Below are 18,061 nucleotides of genomic sequence, written 5' to 3'. Positions count from 1 at the left end.
TAAGGATATGACTGGAGCCCACTGTGTGAGACTGGGAGATGTTAGCCAGACCACAATGCACTTGTGGGCTACACCAAGCTTGAGATGTCTTCCTTATTGTTCAGATAAGCCCAAGCCTACTAAATTTCCATGCAAGACTGGGCTTGGACACCATCCACTTGGTCAAACCAAACTTCATCTGTGCACCGCCTTGGTAGTCAGTGACTTTGTAATTGCTCTTCCTAACAGGACATTAAAATCCTCAGCAAACACACTACTAACAATTTATTGAACATTATCTGAGAGCCATCCTAAGTACTTTGTGTGGATCACTTGACTTAATACCCAGTGATGTAGGTATTGTTATCCTGTTTCACAAATGACAAAAGTCTTTCCATTGTCACCATGTCTCTTTATACATCTCCAGTTGGTTCCAGATTTCCAGCCACAGTCTGAGATCTCTGACTGATTACAGGAGATCTTCAAAGCTGGACCTCTAGTCTCTGTAGCCTCAGTTTTTGTCTCTTGCTTCAAACTTCGTCCCTCCCCTTGCTGTTTCAAACATCTCTGCCCATAACTCGTCTCTGCCTGGAATGTCTTTCCTCGAATCCAAAACCCATCTCTAGGACTCCAGTTGAATATCACCAGAGTCCTGATCACCTTGGTCATTGCCATTCACACTTTGTGGCTGCATCAGATCTCCAGCAGTCATGACCTTTGCCAGGTAAAAGGTGTCTGAGTTTCTGGAACAATTATCATCAAGATCAGCAATGATCAGCCAGGAAGATAGTCAGGATACCGCTTTCCCTGCCAAGCACCTAGTCAGGTAGAGAACTCAGAGGCTTTCCTCCAAAGAGAAAACAGACTCTCCTCAAGTCCTCTCGGCCTTTTGTAACTCCTTCAAGAATCAGTGGCTCTTCCAAGGAGATGCTTGTCATCCCAGGTCAGTGACAGCCCTGGACTGGAGGTCCTAGGACTTTCACAGTAAACAGGGTGACATTGGGTGGCCAGGGAGGCAGCACTAGACAGAAGATTAGCCCGTGAACATCAGCAGCTGCAGACCTTATATTCATTCCTCCATCAGCCACCAGTGGAGACTTGAGACTGTTATTTTGTCCTAATACTCTTTGATTTTTTTGAGACAGGGTCTCACTATGTAGGTCTAAATGTTCTGAAATTCATTATGTAAACCATGATGGCCTCAAACTCACAGACACCTGCCTGCCTCTGCCTCCCAAGTGCTCTGATTAAAAGCCTGTGCCACTAAGGCTGGCTCTAATCTTCACCCTTATTGACCCCTCTCTGTTTTGTTTTGTTTTGTTTTGTTTTGTTTTGTTTTGTTTTTTGTCCGGAGCTGAGGACCGAACCCAGGGCCTTGCGCTTGCTAGTCAAGCGCTCTACCACTGAGCTAATCCCCAACCCCCTACCCCCTCTCTGTTTTATCAAGTGCTGGCACACACTATTAAGTCACTGACACTTACAGCCTCTCTTGAAGGGAGGCACTGGCATCATCCCAGGTCACACAGGAAGACATCGAGTCTTGGAGTCTTTGTGATACAAGCCCAAAGCCACGCAGCTGTAGAGCCACGCAACTGTAGAGCCACGCAGCTGTAGAGCCACACAGCTGTAGAGCCACGCAGCTGTAGAGCCACACAGCTGTAGAGCCACACAGCTGTAGAGCCACGCAGCTGTAGAGCCACGCAGCTGTAGAGCCACAGCTGTAGAGCCACGCAGCTGTAGAGCCACGCAGCTGTAGAGCCACGCAACTGTAGAGCCACAGCTGTAGAGCCACACAGCTGTAGAGCCACACAGCTGTAGAGCCACAGCTGTAGAGCCACACAGCTGTAGAGCCACACAGCTGTAGAGCCACAGCTGTAGAGCCACGCAGCTGTAGAGCCACACAGCTGTAGAGCCACAGCTGTAGAGCCACACAGCTGTAGAGTCACACAGCTGTAGAACCATTAGAGCAAACCCAGTCTGCAAGAGCCTAAGGCCACACATGCAGACTCCAGCTGTGAACTTTATCATGTACCAGTGTTGTCATCTAGAAAAAGAGGATGGTTAACAGTGTCATGTGTATGGGGTGTCACAACACTCAGATGAACTAATAGAGCTTGTCCTGAATAGTTTTGTTTGTTTGTTTGTTTTTGTCGACTTGACACAAGCTAGAATCATCTGGGAAGACAGAACCTCAGTTGAGAAATCGTCTCCATCAAATTGGCCGGTAGGCAAGCCTATTGGGGCATTTTCTTGATTAATGATCAATGTGTGGAGGTTCAGCCGGCTGTGGGCAGTGCCACACCTGGGCAGATGGTCAGGGTTGTATAAAGAGTCGTAGAGAACAAGCTAGTAAGGAGCACTCCTCTGTGGTTCCTGTCTCTGCTGCTACTTGAGCTTCTGCCCCTGACTTCCCTCAATGATGCACTCTAATCAGGTGACCCTGTACAGCACATGAAGCCATGAGAGCAAGCCAGTAAGAAGCATTCTTCCATGGCCTCTGCTTCACTGTCTGCTTCCGGGTTCCTTCCTTGAGTTCCTCCTCAATGGACTATACCAGCCAAGAGTCCATATAAACCAAAGAGACCCTTTCCTCCCCAAAATGTTTTTGGTCACAGTCTTTATCACAGCAAAGAAAGCAAACTGAAACAGTGCTTAAGCCAATGTCCGGTGCTTAATGGGGGCTCCAGAGTTACTAATATTCTACCTAAGAGCCTGAGCTATCTGGGACTGGTCGGGGTGTCCATGGCGATGAATGCGGCATCTCCTCTCTTTTCTGTCTTTAGCAGATGATGTTGTTCCACTCTTCAGCCCTGGGTTAGGAAAGCCGGTCTAAGCTAGTCAGGTTCTACTTGGCTAGACCAGGACCAAAACATTAGCTCTTGACTAATGGGAAAGGGTAGGCAGCGCCTGCTTCTGGTCCTCGCCTTGAGTTTTCAGAGCATCACCACTAGAGGGTGTGTGTGTGTGTAAAAAGCAGATGGGATTCTGGCTAGGAGGCAGGGGAAGAACTCCAGCAAGACAGGGTGCTTCCAACAGTAGCAAAGCTTACTTCCCAAGGCCTGATGGGGACTGGAGAAAAATGCTGAAATTCATGGAGGAGTGCATTCCAAACAAGGCCGGCTGGAGAAAGCCTGCTATTTTTGCTTTGGTCTTTGAGATAGGATCTTACTATATAGTCCAGCCGGCCTTGAACTCATGGCAACTCTCTTGCCTCTGTTTCCCCTTGACATAATGGAGATAGAAGCCATCTGGGAATAGTCCGTGCCTCTTCCTACTACCATCTCACATAGCCTGTGTGTAAAGACGCATAGCTCTAGGTGTCCCCAAACTCTCCAGATGAGTGACCATGGGGATCTCTCCACGATTTATGGATGGAAAGAGCCCAGGAGGCCACTGGAGTAGAACAGATTACCCAGAACCAATCACTGTGGGCTGTCCTACCTTCACTTCAGGAGCAGCCCTCACAGGTGTTCCAGCCCCCAGTCTCCTCTTCTAGAAACAACTGGCCTCAAACTCCTAGCAATTCTTCTGCCTCTGTTTTTGTTTGCTTGTTTGTTTGTTTTAAGGTTTATTTATTTTATGTATGAGGTCTCTCTCTGTGTCTACGCCTGTAGGACAGAAGAGGGCATCAGATCACGTTGTAGATGGTGGTGAGCCACCTCGTGGTTGGTTGCTAGGAGCTGAACTCAGCAGCCACTGCTCTTAACTGCTGAGTCGGGGTTGGGGATTTAGCTCAGTGGTAGAGCGCTTGCCTAGCAAGCACAAGGCCCTAGGTTCGGTTCCCAGCTCGGGGGGGGGGGGGGGGGACTGCTGAGTCGTCTCTCCAGCCGCCGCGGGCCCGCTCCCCCCCCCCCCCCGCCGCCTCTGCTTCCGGATTGCTGGGATTACAGATACTCACCACCACATCTGGCCATCAGTCACGTGACGCTGTTCAACACATCCTCAGTCAGTGACTAGCGAGTTCCAGGTTAGAAAGGGCCTCAGAAAAATCAAAGAAAATAATTGGCCTGCCAGGATTCAGTTCTCAACGTCTTTGCCAAATAATTCGCTCAAAGAAAACACCTTTCTGAAGCATTTTTAGGTGTTTTACTTTAACATTCATGTGTATGTGTATAATGTATGCGGTGTTCTTCGTGTACAGCTCTGGGGAGTTGAGAACCAACTCTCTCCTCTCTACAATGGCTCTTAGCTTTTCAGGCTTGAAAGAAGTGTTCTACTCACCGAGTCATCTCGATGCCCCCCCCCCCAACCTGTTTGTTTGTTTGTTTGTTGTTTGTTTGTTTTTCTTTCTTCTTTTTTTTTCTTTTCTATTTTTCGGAGCTGGGGACCAAACCCAGGGCCTTGCACTTGCTAGGCAAGCGCTCTACCACTGAGCTAAATCCCCAACCCCTTGTTTGTTTTTCTTGTTGGCATTGTTCTTATTCTCCCCAGTCATCTCCAGTTTTGGCATACGTCTCTGGTTTTGAACTCATACGTAGTTTTCATAAGTTGTGATTTTTTTTTTTTTTTAACATCCATGAACCCAGGCTCCTTAATCTTTTTGTCGGATCAGTGAAAAAGCTGCCAAGAACACAGTAGTAGGCGGTACTGACAAGAAGGTATGGCCGTACCCACCTGACAGTGACAAATCTGCTCTGAAGGAAGAGTCAAAAGCTGGAGAGCATGGAGTGACTTCGTAGTTATCCAAGGCCAAGGTGGGATCCTGTGAGTCTGGCATCATGAGGCGAGGAACTGGCTTCTGGCCCACCCTCCCAGCAGGTGCAGATCAAAGTAGACTGCTGGGATCTGTTCCAGTTTCCAAGGAGTGTGCTCCTTGGGAGCCCCTAGAGCCATCCCTGGGTGTGACCAGCATCAGACGCTGGCTAAGGCCTGACTCAGCTTTAATAACTACCCATTTGGTGGGGGAAGCCAATTCTTGGGCACTCGAGGAAGGCCCAAGTCATCCTGCATTGGTCTAAATTCATATAGCTTTGCAGATCTGAGTGCCATGTCTTCAGGGGACACAGAGGGATAAAAGACATTTCAAGTTCCATTTCTATACCCACACGATCCACAAGTAGAAGGGACCAGAAAGATTACCTGCCCACGGCAGGAACCAAAACCCAGGCTTTGCGTCAATCTCTCCAGGGACAATAGCTCACAGTTCTTTGAACTATAAATAGTTCTTAAGGCCCCTACTTACAGTGACCCACATACTGATCTCTTTATGGAAGTAGAGGGTTGACTCCAGCACTCCTCCATGTCAGCCCTTTATTAGAAAGTGTATCACCCTAAGTCTCTCCCATGCTGGACACCAGTGAGTGGCTCCTTCCACAGGCCTCAGGGAAGTTCGTGTCTAGTTTCTTTACTAAGGTGGCCACACGTTACCATGACTTCATTTTTAAAACTTTAAGATTGCATTCTGGTTTATTTGTGTGTGCATGTGTGTGTACATATGCCAGGGCACACATGTGGCCGTTAGAGGACAACTTGCAGAAGCCCAATTATCCCTTCTACCATGTAAGTCCCAGGGTTTGAACTTAAATTGCCAGTCTTGGCAACAGGTGCCTCAGACTGCTAAGCCGCCTTAATGGCACCAACTTACTTTTCTTTCTTTCCCTCTTCCTTTCTTTCTTCCTTTCTTTCTTTCTTTCTTTCTTTCTTTCTTTCTTTCTTTCTTTCTTTTCCTTTCCTTATTTCTTCCTTCCTTCCTTTCTTTATTCTCCCTCCTCCTCCCCTTTCTCCTTCTTCATTTTGAAATTTCACTTTATGTCTATGAATGTTTTGTCAGAGTGTATGTCCGAGCACAACATGGATGCCTTGTCCCTGCAGAGGCCAGAAGAGGATGTCAGATCTGCTACTGGGGACATAGACAGTTGTGAGATGCCATGTAGGTTCTGGGAATGGAACCCGGCACCCTTCCTTCCAAGAACAAGTGCTTTCAAACACTGAGTTGTCCCTTCCATTCTCCATTGATCTGAACCAGCAGGTCATTCTTCAGTGACAGGGTCCTGAGGAGGAAGGTCTCAAGTATCAGAGATAAAGACGATAGAAAAGATGGGCTCAGAGGTTCTAACGCAAGCAAGATTTATTAAGAAGCACAGCATTGTTGGGGGTTATGGGACAGCATAATCAGAAGCCAACGTTCAACGGGATGAAGTCAGCAGGAATCTAATCAGGCAATGTTGCACAAGGGGAACACAGGGTATCTCAAAGGCGGCACAGACTGAGCAAGCCCACAGTGCCCTTGGGACTGATAACCATTGCTGCTTAACGTGGGAAGAGTTGGGTTCTCAGAATCCGAAGCCCCAACTCCTCCAAGACGCTGGCCCCAGCCCACCCCTGGCTCTGCCAATCATGCTCCTGACTTTACAGACAGGACTGTGGTCATTCTCCATACATCATGGCCTCAGAGAAAGCCTTGGGTCAGTCTAACCCCACACCCCATCCCTCTTCAAGGCTCCGTTCTGACAGAGAACAGAACTCTAAAGCGGACTAGGCACGTTGTGTCTCTCCACCAGACGGACCCAAGAAGTTCCTTACTCCTTCCTCAGGTTTTCCAGATGTAACCCAGAGGTGAGAGCTGCTATAGGAATTCCCCCAGGAGAAACCCCAAGGAACAAAAGTTGATGCTTCTCTGTGTGTGTTGTGGTGTTAATTGCCTAGCACGGGTCCACGGTAGCCGTGTCACTGCTGGACTCATAGGGAACAGTCACTTGGGATTGGGGAGCAGCCAGATAAAGGCCGAGACTTGGGAGAACAATAAGGCAGGAGGAGGTCACAGCGGAAGCTGAGACAGCTTGTTATGAACTGAGCAGTCTTCTCTACACCTTAAAAAAGATGTGCTCACATCCTTCGCCCAAGCCAAGCCCCTCACAGTATGATCTGTTTGCAGAAAGAGTCTTTACATAGGTAAGTTAAAAGAAGTCTTTAGGTGACATAGACAAATCCTGGCATGACTAGCATCTTTATAAAAGAGAGAAGTGTGGACGCAAGCACAGACTCGGGAGAGAAAGCCATACGACAATGAAGGCAGGGCCGAGCACTGCATCTACAAGGCAAGCAGCACACAGAACTACCAGGGAGAGCCACTGGAAGCTGGGGAGAGGCCTGGAATGGATTCTAATTCGCAGTCCCTAGAAGGAACCAACCCCACCCATACTTTGGTTTGGGTCTTGTAGCCTCTAAAACTGGGAGAGAGTAGGCCTCTGTTGTAGAAGGTGCTCAGCCAGAATGGTGTTCTGTTAGGGCAGGTGCAGGTGGACCACACCTAAGCAAAGAGAGAAGAAAAGACCTCGGGAAGGGCCCCTGGATGAAGCTGTATTCACAGGAGCTTGACCACAGCTGGATGGGGTGGTCCCTAGCTGACAAAGCAGGAAGGAAGCTGAGGAAAACCCAACCCAACCCTCTCTCCTTGGACCTCTGGGGAAACCCAGTCCCAGGGAAGGCTGTGGCAAAGGGAAACTAAGATTCAGCTCTCTTGACTCGGGTGTGCTTCTGGGTGTCTGGGCATTTTTTTTTTCCTCCCGTCTATGATCCACACTCACCCCTCTGACATGGGGCCTTCTGAAAATATTTTGTTTACTGTTTGAATGGATGATCCTTTGATGTGTTCAATGGAAAGGTAAAAAGGTAGAGCAAATGAGAAAGCAGGAAGGTTGGAACGCTTATGCTGCTGATGGTACTGGAAAGTGACAGAGCAGCTGAAGCGTGTGTGTGTGTGTGTGTGTGTGTGTGTGTGTGTGTGTGTGTGTGTGTGCACATGTGTGTGTGTATATTCCAAACTCAAAAGCAGAGACATGGATCCATGCACCAGTATTCAGAACAACATTGGTCCCAATAGCCCAAAAGAGGAACAAGCCATGTCTACCCACAGATAAATAAACTTGTAAGCACACAATGGAATATTACATGGCCAAGAAAAGCAATGACATCTGGGCATATGCTACAATATATATGAATCTTGAGGACATTGTGTTACCAGGAGGAAAAGGACAATTATGGTATGCTTCTTATGTATGGTATCTACTGTAATCGAATTCACGGAGACAGAGAAGTTCTCAATAGCTGGGGAATTCAGGATCATTGTTTGCTTGCTCTGCTTTTTGAGAAGGGATCTCATTATCCAGACCAAGTTGGGCCCCAAACTTGTAATCCTTCTGCTTCAGCCCTCCAAGATACATGCTTGGCTTGTTAGTAAAGGAATTAAAAGGATAAAATTAATGTTACACATATCTTACCAAAATTAAATTTAAAAGTGTGTCTTCTGAAAAGGCATGTGCAATGAAATGCAACCTCTTTCCATCCCATGGCTGCCAACCTTCAACCCCAGAGCACTGACTGACACCAGCTCTGGGCTCTCCTTTCACACAGGGCTGGTGATTACACTATGAACTGTCCTCTTCCTGTACACCTACCCTAACCTTTGTATGCTTCATAGGCAGAATCATGTCTTTTTTTTCTTTGTTTTTATTTATTTATTATATATAAGTACACTGTAGATGTCTTCAGACACACCAGAAGAGGGCATCAGATCTCATTACAAATGGTTGTGACCCACCATGCGGTTGCTGGGATTTGAACTCAGGACCTCTGGAAGAGCAGTCAGTGCTCTTAACCACTGAGCCATCTCTCCAGCCCCATAATTGTGTCTTTAAAAGCTGGCTTTTTTCATTTAGTATGTGCTTTGAAGAGCTTTGGACAGCATCCACATCTTCTTTCCCTCTATTGACTGATTGATTGATTGACTGATTGATTGGAGGTGGAGACGGGCCTTGTCCTTGCAATCCTCCTGCCTCTGCTACCAGAGAGAACTGTGATTCCAAGAGTATACACTGTGGCTGCCAGCATCCTCATCGCTTACAAAGGGAGATTCCTGTACAAAGCATTCTATCCAGGAAACGTTAAGTAAACATTTGTAGATGGCAGCACTTGCATGTTAAGAAGGGTAGGGTCCTAACTTCAAAGAACAGAGCCTGCCAAATGGGTAACTGCCCAAGGAGAGAGTGAGCCAGGGATTCTCTAGTGTTCTCCATTGGAAGGATCAGCTTGTACGGAAGCTATACCTGGAGAAAGGCTTTTGCACCACATGTAGTGGCCCACATCTGCAATGTCAGTACTCAGTGGGCTGAGGCAGGAAGATTCTGAGTTTGAGGCCATCCTGGGCTGTAAAGCAAGATCCTGTTGGGGGGGGGATGGAGGGGAGAGGCCTTTTCTAGATGCTGGTGAAATAGTAACCAATAGTTCTTCTCCTGGGGCAGCTAGTGTCCTAGGCATGCTGGGTATATTAACCGATTTAATCTTCACAGCAACTTGATGGCTGTCGGTGCTGTTATTGTCATTAATTACCCCCATTTTACAGCCACAGCTCCTGGGCACATAGAAGCTATGTGCCTTACTTAAGATCTAGTGAATGACAGACCGAGCTTAAACCCACATAGTGAGGCTTTAGGGCACTTGTTCTCGCTCACTATGGCTTTCTTATTTGCTTGCCTCTGGGGTACACAGACATCTACTGAATTTCATGCCAGGCCCTGGGCTCCCTACCCAGAGGGGTACAATGATACCTAGGGCATAAGCCCCGGCCTCATGGAGTCCACAGCTACTGTGGGATCGTGATTTCGCTGAATACAAAGCAGAAAAGGTATCAATAATGTTAAGGTACCAAGTGTTGATCTGCTACATGGAGGAAGTGGTATGCGAGTGTGTGGAAGATCACTACACCCCGTCTTCCCCCTTCCCCCATTTCATAGGTTGACACAATGGACTGAGGCGTCCCAAGATGCATTAAAGTAAAGGACCTGGGACTCTTCCTCTTGCCTCTAACTCAGATCTGGGGCCTCACAAATGTGAGGGACAGACAGATACTTAGCAGATGGGCCCAGAGGGTCTTCTGTGTGCCATCCCTCATGGAGAATCTGGGCTCTAGTTGGTTAGGTGGTGAGCACTGTCCTTGGCAGGGCTGCCCAAGCCAATTAATACGCCAAAAGCACTTTGAAGGTTAAATTGTCTATAAAAAGGTCTGGTTCCCACAGCTGCCAGCAGCGAGGCAGGGACAGCCTAGGGAGAGGGCCATGCCAGTGATGGTGTAGATTCTAAGCTGTGGGAATTCCTGAGCAGGAATGCTTGGGGATGGAGGTTAAGCTCCACCCCTCTCCTCTGGTCCCAGAAGAGTCAACTTTACAAGGTCAAACTTTACAAGTTCAGCGTCAGTGACAGATGCTGGTGCTGATGACGCTGAAACTAGGAGTTCCCCGACTGTGCTAGGAGTCACTTGGTCTCTTCAGTAAGCCAGCTCATTTTTAAAGTTATACTTCCATTGGAAGTCGATTCTTTTCTCACGGCAATATATTCTGATTACGGTTTCCCCTCCTTCTATTCCTCCCAGTTCCCCCCCACCTCCCTTCCAGATCCCCTCCCTTTGTCTTTCATTAAAATCTATTTTCAATTAGCTAATTAAGAGCACATGATTTTAAAGAGGATCTGGGTTTGGTTCCCAGTGCCACATGACAGCTCACACCATCTGTAACACCAGGCCCAAGAAGCCTCTTCTGCACTCCATAGGTAACTACATTCACACGGTGCACATACATGCATGGTGCATATACATGCATGCAGGCAAGACACTCACCATTCACTAAAACTACTCATCCTAGGCACTAACCGTTGTGAAGTGTGCATGATAATCTCTTGCTTTTCCTTCTCATATGCACTAAGGCTGTAAGGGACTTCCTTTTCTGTAAACAGTCTAAAAGCTCTGGTGAGCAGAGGATGCTGGACTGCACCTTACCTTCCTTCCTTCCTTCTCTCTTTTAAGATGGATTTGTTATTCATTCATCTATTTAATGAATATGAGTACATTGTAGCTGTCTTCAGACAGAACCAAAAGGCATCAATCCTGTTACAGATGGTCATAAGCCACCGTGTGGTTGCTGGGAATTGAACTCAGGACCTCTGGAAGAGCGGCCAGTGCTCTTAACCGCTGAGCCATCTCTCCAGCCCTCATTTTCCTTCTTCTTCTGTGTGCCTGGGCTTCAGTTTCCCCACAGCCAGGTTTCTTGCAGGTCTTATCCACACCAGTGAAAAGCTGACCAAGCCTGAGGGACACTGCTGCCCCTGCCTGTCCCTACACTTCCCATCTCTGCCCTATTTGCACTGCCTGTGACCACAGTCTTCTCTCCGGAGCCTGCTCTGTCCCCCTCTGCTGTATACAGCACATGACCACTCCCCCCACCACACCCCCAGCACTTTTGTTTGTTTTGGACAGGGTCTTGGTATATAGCCCAGGCTTGCCTTGAATTCTCTGTATAGTCCAGACTGGCCTTGAACTTGTGGCAGTCCTCTTGAATGCCTTCACTACCCCATTGTGCCTTTCCAGCAACTTCTTTTTTTTTTTTTTTTTTTTGGTTCTTTTTTTCGGAGCTGGGGATCGAACCCAGGGCCTTGCGCTTCCTAGGTAAGCGCTCTACCACTGAGCTAAATCCCCAGCCCCCTTTCCAGCAACTTCTAAGTCCTCTTACTCTATGCCCTTGCCACCTTCTAACAAACCATACGCTCAACATGGTGATGGATTTCTTCCTTTTGCCCTCCCTCTGAATGTGAATTCTACAGGAGCACAGATACGCATCACTTTTGCTCATGACCATTCTCACCGGTGCATATTTCTCCCAGTTGATGCTACGCCTTCCAGACCCTTCATCTCCAGACATACTGACTGAATTCATTGAACCCCATTCCCATTATCATGGACATGTAGGCCTTTCCTAATGTCTTAAAAGCAAGACAGCATTTGAATATTCTGGTGCGGCTCATGTTTCAGGGAACCCATATCTAAACACATCTGCTTCCCCAAAGCTGCTCCATGAACATGCCTTTAATTTTTGGATCTCTGCTTATCATACTGATCATTGAAATGTTTTCTGGTTGTTACTTTAATTTGCATCTCTATTAGCATAAATGGAGATGAGTATCTCACTGGTTCTAACTGACATTTGTATTATTTTTTTTTCCCTCCATGATTTTCCTGGACAGCACACAAACTCACCTTTCCCCTGGGGAACCCTTTAGTCCCTTGTCCCCAGTTGAGCCCTTTGTAGACCTGCACCTCTGCTGTATCTAGACCACTGTATGTCTTATCACACCCAAGGCTTCCACTCTAATTTTTCAGTGCTGTGGACTGAACTCAGTGCCCCTTCCACCCCCACGTTTTAGGGAAGTGATCTACCTTTGAGGTATATCCCCAGCCCAGCTCAGCTCTTCTTCAGGTACCTCTAGCTATACCGCCAGAGGCCATCATTAACCCCAGCCGTTGCATCCAGGACTCCCTGTCCCTCCTGTCTGCCTGTCCCATCCCATGCCTGTCCCAAGACTGCGGCATGCCTGCCTGCCCACATCAGAGAAACAAAACTTCCCAGAGCCTCTGCATTTCTCTCTTTGTTCAGAACAGAACGGTTCATTCTCCAGCAGGCCCCAAAGAGCCCTTTTGTGCTATATCCATTCCAGGAGGCCTTTCAGTGTTCTCTGGAAGAGAAAAGCATTGCAGGATGCTGGCATCCTAAGAACCTGGTTAATGAGAGCTGCAGGCGCCCTGGTTCCATTAGTAGGCTAGCAACGTGCACAGCCAAGCTCCAGCTCCTCCCACTCAGCTGGCTGTGATAGCCCTGTGTATGGCAGAGATAGGATTTTGCTTTTGCTCCTCTAGCATGGACAAGGGAAGCTCCATAGAACATTTTTTTCCTCCCTAATATTTGGCTGTCAGTCATCATTTGACCATATTTTTGTTAAGAACAGAGCCCAGGCTTTGGACTCAGATAATGGGGAATCAAACCCTCATTCTGCAGGTGGATGGTTTCTTTTCTTTTCTTTTTTTTCTTTTTTTTTTTTTTTAGGTAGATTATCTCTTGACACTAGCATTCTTGTCCCAGATATGGACGTGCAAAGGACCCGCTTTTGCTGGAGCTGAGCATTTGCAAGTGCGATGCTGGCACCAGAATTAGAAGTGATTGGCCAGGCTTCTTGTCTAAGGACAGAACACCAAGAAAATAACTGTGTGTGGTGGGGCATATATGTAATCCCAGAATTTGGGAAGTAGAAGGAAAAGGATGTGGAGTTCAAGGATAGCCTCGGCTATATAGTGAGTTCGAGGCTAGCCTGGAGTCCATGAAACCCTGCCTCCTAAAAAAGACTAAGCTAAAACACACACACACACACACACACACACACAGACACACACACACACACACCAAGAAGAAAACCTCTGAAATGTAGAGTTCTGTAATCAAACCCAAATATTTCTTTCTGAGTTGAAGCTCAGAAACTCTTTTTTTTAAAAAGATTTATTTATTTATGTGTGTAAGTACACTGTTGCTCTCTTCAGACACACCAGAAGAGGGCATCAGATCTCATTACAGATGAACGTGAGCCACCATGTGGTTGCTGGGATTTGAACTCAGGACCTCCGTAAGAGCAGTCAGTGCTCTTAACCACTGAGCCATCTCTCCAGCCCCAAAACAGAACTTTTATCCTAGTTCCAAAGTCTCTGTGACTTAGCCCCACCGCATTCCAAGTTGCTAGTTCCACACGGCCCTAAGCTCTAGGCTCTGGCCAGTGTCAGTGTGCCCAGGTTTGTGAATTCTAACCTGCCCTCTTGTTTCCCTGTAGCTCCCGAGCCTGGAAGCTACCTCCATGTGCGATAGTTTTCCACAGCCCTCCTCAGCTAACTTCTGTTCAGCAGTCAGGTTTCTGACAAAGGATCCCTCACCTGGAAGGGCAAAAGCCTCTTAAATCTGTGCATACGAACCCCATCTGATATTGCATGTAGGGGCTAGAGAGATGGCTCAGTGGTTAAGAGCACTGGCTGCTCTTCCGGAGGAGCTTGGGTTCAGATCCTAGCAGAGGCAGTATCTAGGCCACCGAAAGCTATTGTGAGAATGGGGGGGGGGTGGAGAGGCAAGATATTGTTCCTAGTTTTGCTGTATTCTGGAAGCTGAGGCTTTGCCCCCCACGTTGCTAGCCTACTGATGGGACTAGGGCACCTGCAACTCATTAACCAGGTTCTTAGGATGCCAGCATCCTGCATCTTGTACATCTCAGGATGCACCCATTTGTGTATGTGTGTGTGTGTGGGTGTGTGTGTGTGTGTGTGTGTGTGAGAGAGAGAGAGAGAGAGAGAGAGAGAGAGAGAGAGAGAGAGAGACAGACAGACAGACAGACAGACAGACAGACAGAGAGAGACCATGTCTTTGCCTTTGGAGGTCACAGGGTAATGTCAGTTGCCTTTCTCAATTGCTTCTCTAGGGTCTCTCACCTATCCTGGAGCTCATAGATTGGCTAGAATAGCTGGCTATCAAGTCCCTGGGATCCTCCCACCTTTGCCTCTGGGATTACAAATACACACCATGCCCATTTATTTTTCTTCATGAGTGCTGAGGATTCGAGTGTAAGTCCTATTGCGTAAGCATTAAGCTCTTCACCAGTGGCCATCTCCCCTTCATGCCCCTCCCTACACACACATACACATTCATACACACACATTCATACACATACACTCATACACACACACACATACACTCACACACACACTCTCACACACACATATACAGACACACACATACACACACTCATCACACACACTCATACACACACTCACACACACACATACACACACATACACATACACTCATACACACACTCATACACACACTCACACAAACATACACAGACACACACATACACACACATACACATACACCCATACACACACATTCACACATTCATACACACACTCACACACACAGACACACACTCACACACACATACACAGACACACACATACACACACATACACATACACTCATACACACACATTCACACATTCATACACACACTCACACACACATACACACACTCACACACACATACACATATTCACACACACATACATATACACTCTTACATACACACACATAAACATACACACACACTCACACACACATATACATACACACACACTCACACATACATATACACTCTCACACACACATAAACATACACACTCACACTCATGCACACTCATGCACACTCACACACACAGACACATACACATACACTCTCACACACATACATACACTCACACAACACTCACACACACTCACACACACATGCACACACATGCACACACTCATACACCACACACATACAAGGTTTTGTTTTTATTTTTAAGATGAAGCAAAGTTCAAAGGTTGCATCCACTGCCTGATACAACCTTAGGGTCCCCTTCCCATGAAGTTTCCATCCAGGTTACCTTTCACAGTTGTCGATTTTATCACGACTAGGATCATCTCTCTGCCCTGTTTCCCCACTTAGGAAGACAACAGGGCAAGAGTTAGCTGGTTTTGTTACCTTTATCTGAAGTATGCATCCCAGAACCTGCACCTCACTGGCAGATGCCTGTGGAATGAAGGCCTGGGTACTCATCCCACGAGACTGCCAGTCACCCTGCTGTGCTGTGAGTTTGGACAGCAGACATCAATTCCATTCCAAAATCCCAGGGGTGGGGGGAGTGGCCAGAATAACTACATTTGCTCTCAAACATGGAACACGTTTCAGACAACCATAGATGGCCACAGGGATGAAAGGGAAGTGAAGAGACAGAACCATGAAGTGAAGCCATCTCTGTGTGGAGAAATGGAGGCAAGGCTTGACCTAAATCTATAAAATTCCTAAGCAGACAGGGGTGGGGCACCTAACATCAACAAAAGAGGAAGTCTGCCTTGAACTTCCTAAGAGTTCAAAGCAAAAAACTTCCTCTAACCTACCTTATCCAAAAGAATCTTTTGGCTTGCTCTATCCCTTAAAGATAAATTGGACCACAGCTAAAGACGGGGTTAGGAAAGCTTCGGAAGCCTGGAGGTGGTAGCTCTGGTTTTTAATCCTAGCACTAGAGAGGCAGGTGAATCTCTGAGTTCGAAGCCAGCCTGGTCTACAGAGTGAGTTCCAGGACAGACAGGGCTACACAGAAACCCTGTCTCAGAGAGAGAGAGAGAGAGAGAGAGAGAGAGAGAGAGAGAGAGAGAGAGAGAGAGAGAGAGAGAGAGAGAGAGAGAGCGCCCTAGGTGACGGTTCTGAAGCCGGTGATGAAGGTGGGTCTGTGGTCAGTATTTGTGCTGGGCTACACCTTAGTTTGATGCTCTTGTATTTCCAAGTTGTGATACCTGACTCAGGCTGCAAGGCTCCTCTTTCAGACGTGGGGATCAAGGATGGTGAAGCTATGCTAGAAGTCAATGTTCAAGTTTGGCTTTTCACACTGTAGGATGGAGGGTGTACACCCTGGGGAGGCAGATGAGGTGCCAAGAACAGACATTGGCAGGCATGTGTGAGGTCCTGAATGCCATCTCCTGTAGCACAAAACTAAAACAAATGCCCAATAAACACTGAGAGGGACTGATAAGATAATTTTGTTTCTCAACCCTGGCTACATATTACTTACCTGAGGAGTTTTAAAATTCTTTTTTTGTTGTTGTTGTTTTTTTAAACATACATTTATTTATTTATTTATTTATTTATTTATTTATTATGTATATATACATCATACAGCTTTCTGCCTGCGTGTATGTGCCTGCAGGCCAGAAGAGGGCACCAGACCTGATTATAGATGGTTGTGAGCCACCATGTGGTTGCTGGGAATTGAACTCAGGACCTCTGGAAGAGCAGTCAGTGCTCTTAACCGAGTTTTAAAATTCTAAGGAAGGGGCTGGAGCGTTGGCTCAGGGTTAAGGACACTGGATGGTCTTCCAGAGAATCTAGGTTCAATTCCCAGCACCCATAGCAGCCGTCTGTAACTCAGTTCTAGGGGATCTGATGCCCTTGTCAGGCCTCTTTAGGCACCAGGCACGTATGTGGCACACAGACATACATGCAGACAAGACACTCATACACATAAAAATAAAGTTTTTAAAAATTCTGAGAGCAGTACGTTTGTGCACACCTTTAATCCCAGTGCCCAGGAAGCAGAGACAAGAAGATCTTTGTATTTGAGGTCAGCTTATTCTATAGAGTGAGTTCCAAACACATCTAGGGCTACAGAGAAACCCTGTACCCGAAAATATTATTATTATTATTATTATTATTATTATTATTATTATTATTAAATAGGAAGAAGAAGGAGAAGGAGGAGGAGGGAAAGAAGAAGAAGAAGAAGAAGAAGAAGAGGAGGAGGAGGAGGAGGAGGAGGAGGAGAAGAAGAAGAGGAAGAAGAAGAAGAGGAAGAAGAGGAAGAAGAAGAGGAAGAAGAAGAAGAGGAAGAAGAGGAGGAGGAGGAGGAGGAGAAGAAGGAGAAGAAGAAGAAGAAGAAGAAGAAGAAGAAGAAGAAGAAGAAGAAGAAGAAGAAGAAGAAGAAGAAGAAGAAGAAGAAGAAGAAGAAGAAGAAGAAGAAAAAGAGGAAGAAGGAGAAGAAGGAGAAGAAGAAGAGGAAGAAGAAGAAGAAGAAGAAGAAGAAGAAGAAGAAGAAGAAGAAGAAGAAGAAGAAGAAGAAGAAGAAGAAGAAGAAGAAGAAGAAGAAGAAGAGGAGGAAGAGGAAGAGGAAGAGGAAGAGGAGGAGGAGGAAGAAGAAGAGGAGGAGGAAGAAGAAGAAGAGGAGGAAGAAGAAGAGGAAGAGGAAGAAGAAGAAGAAGAACTTTGAAAAACTTCCACAGGTCACACTCCAAATCTAATGACTCAGAATCTCTACTTTTCTTTTATACTTGAGACAAGCCAGGAAGTGGCAACCCATGCCTTCAATCTCAACACTTGGGAGGCAGAGGCAGGTGGATCTCTATGAGCTTGAGGCCAGCCTGATCTACAGAGGGTGTTCCAGAACATTTAGGGCTACAGAGAGAAACCCTGTCTCGGGAAAAAAAGAAAGAAAGGGACGGACAGACAGACAGACAGACAGACAGACAGAAGAAAACAACAACAAAGATCTCACGTAGCCCAGGCTGGCCTTGTACAACTCACTGCATAGCCAATGATGATCTGTATTTGTTTGTATGTTTAAGACAGAGTATGTAACTCTGGGTAGCCTGGAACTATGTAGACCAGGCTGGCCTCAAACTCACAAAGATCTACC

The sequence above is a fragment of the Rattus norvegicus genome, chromosome 19, assembly GCF_021556685.1.
Source record: "Rattus norvegicus strain SHRSP/BbbUtx chromosome 19, alternate assembly SHRSP_T2T, whole genome shotgun sequence".
Taxonomy (NCBI): Eukaryota; Metazoa; Chordata; class Mammalia; order Rodentia; family Muridae; genus Rattus; species Rattus norvegicus.
The sequence above is the reverse complement of the archived record's forward strand: the minus strand, read 5'-3'. Positions refer to the sequence as shown.